The sequence below is a fragment of the Procambarus clarkii genome, unplaced genomic scaffold (assembly GCF_040958095.1).
Source record: "Procambarus clarkii isolate CNS0578487 unplaced genomic scaffold, FALCON_Pclarkii_2.0 HiC_scaffold_1183, whole genome shotgun sequence".
NCBI lineage: Eukaryota > Metazoa > Arthropoda > Malacostraca > Decapoda > Cambaridae > Procambarus > Procambarus clarkii.
Window position 1 is genome coordinate 5001 of NW_027190214.1, and position 2257 is coordinate 7257.

The 2257-nt window shown below is 35.7% G+C and overlaps 1 protein-coding gene across 1 annotated transcript in view; it reads left to right on the forward strand.

Annotated features, from left to right (window-relative positions):
- LOC138362093 (uncharacterized) overlaps window positions 1-1016 on the forward strand; it is a 4263-nt gene extending 3247 nt beyond the window's left edge. The window contains exon 3 of the mRNA XM_069320985.1: window positions 1-1016. This exon is cut by the window's left edge and continues 865 nt beyond it. The gene's annotated coding sequence lies outside the window, so the exon portion shown is untranslated.
- Window positions 1017-2257: the final 1241 nt, after the last annotated feature.

Consider the following 2257-nt stretch of genomic DNA (forward strand, 5'->3'; position numbering starts at 1 on the left):
TTTGCCTCAAGATGAAGCTTGGGCTGATCTCTGATTTGCTTCTTGGGAGTCTTCATTTACGTGCACCCCATACTCAACCACTTTGTAGTAATTAATTGTGCAACCCATACTCATCCTGTTACCAGTAGTTTGTGCAACCCATACTTATCCTGTGATCCCTATCCCTCTACTTCAAGTCCCTCAAGGGGCGCACGAATTCAGTTTGGCATACTGCATCCTGCCTTCCCATCCCTAGCTACTGACCCATCACAATATTTTATTTTATTTTATTTATATATATACAAGTAGGTACATTGGGGTTGTGAGAATACATTGAATAGTACAGTATTTACAATCTTGTAAAGCCACTAGTATGCGCAGCGTTTCAGGCAGGTCCTTAATCTAACAGATAATTTTAAGTAGGTAATTTCTATCAGAATTGATAAATGATAATAAATACATTGTTTACATACATACATTACAAATACATACATATAAGCTCAAAAGCTTCATTGAAGGTTGTAACAGAACCCATGAGCACCACACCAGAAAAAAATACAGTTTTGATATTCCAAGAATACGACTTAATCAAACTAGAAATGCTCTACAAATCAAGGGACCCAGAATGTGGAATGATCTTCCCAACCATGTTAAAGACTGTACCTCTCTCAACCAGTTTAAGATAAAAACTAAACACTACCTAATAAATTCACTAACCTACCTTACCCCTCTATTGTCAACCCATGTCTGTTATTTTTTTTTTTTTTTTAATCAACACTGTTTGTCAACCTATTGTATTTGTGCTGCTTTTTCAGTCATGTTCCCTCTTTTTTTTATCTTTATTTGTATTTGTTCTCAACACATTTTATTCTTTATGCTCAATTAGTATTAAGTTCTAGATATTAATGTTTTTCCTGCCCGAAACGCGTTGCGTAATAGTGGCTTTAGGCATTGTATGTACTAGCTCTATCTATATATCGATCCATTAATGTAACATTACTTGTATGTATGTACCTTACCTGAATAAACATATTTATTTATTTATTTATTTATTTATACAAGTTTAACTCTGGGGATATCAAAGAGATATTTATTTCTGGTGTGGTGATAATGGGTCCTATTACATCTGTCCAGGAAGAGTTTCAGAGCAGGATTTGCATTTAAGAACAGGGTTTTGTAAATGTAGTTGACACAAGAGAATTTATGGAGTGAGATTATGTTTAGCATGTTTAGGGAGTTAAACAAGGGGGCTGTGTGTTGTCTGAAAGCAGAATTTGATATTATTCTGATAGCAGATTTTTGCTGGGTGATGATGGACTTGAGGTGGTTTGCAGTGGTTGAACCCCATGCACAGATACCATAGTTGAGATAGGGATAGATTAGTGTATAATATAGAGAGATGAGAGCAGGGTTAGGTACATAATATCTGATTTTGGAGAGTATACCAACTGTTTTAGAGACTTTCTTAGTTATGTATTGTATGTGGGTACTGAAGTTGAGTCTCTTGTCTAAGAATAGACCAAGAAACTTTCCATCATTGTTATTGCTAATGTTTACATTGTCATCTGAAGCTGAATTGCATTTGTAGATTTGCTTCCAAATAAGATGTAGTAGGTCTTTTCTATGTTAAGTGTTAGTTTGTTGGTTGACATCCATAAGTGGACTTTTTTTAGTTCATTATTAACAACATTACAGTATTTAGTGTATGTGGGTTGGGGTTGGAGTAGATGAGTGTAGTATCATCAGCAAACAATATAGGTTTCAGAATGTTAAGAACATATACATCCTGCCTTCCCATCCCTAGCTACTGACCCATCACAATATACATCCTGCCTTCCCATCCCTAGCTACTGACCCATCACAATATACATCCTGCCTTCCCATCCCTAGCTACTGACCCATCACAATATACATGTAGTAGAGTGTTTTCTGTAGGCAATTTTCTAATTATACAATCATATGTTGCCCTCAGCTCTCCTATTTCATACATACTTTTTTTCTTTTGCAAGGGAGTAATTACTACATCTACATTACAATCCTCCCATGGTGGTGTAAATTTTCTCTTGGGCACAGCAATACACTCTGAAATAACATCATACTTAATAACATTAGAACATAAGGTATTCATATATGCTCTTTTCTTCATCATACATTGTTCAGTACTTCCCACCTTTTGAACTGAGAGGACCAATTCATTAGCTCCCCCACCTCTCATTAATCTAATGGCAGAAGCTACATTTATCTCTGCAATTCTATCCCCAATACTCTGCAGATTCAA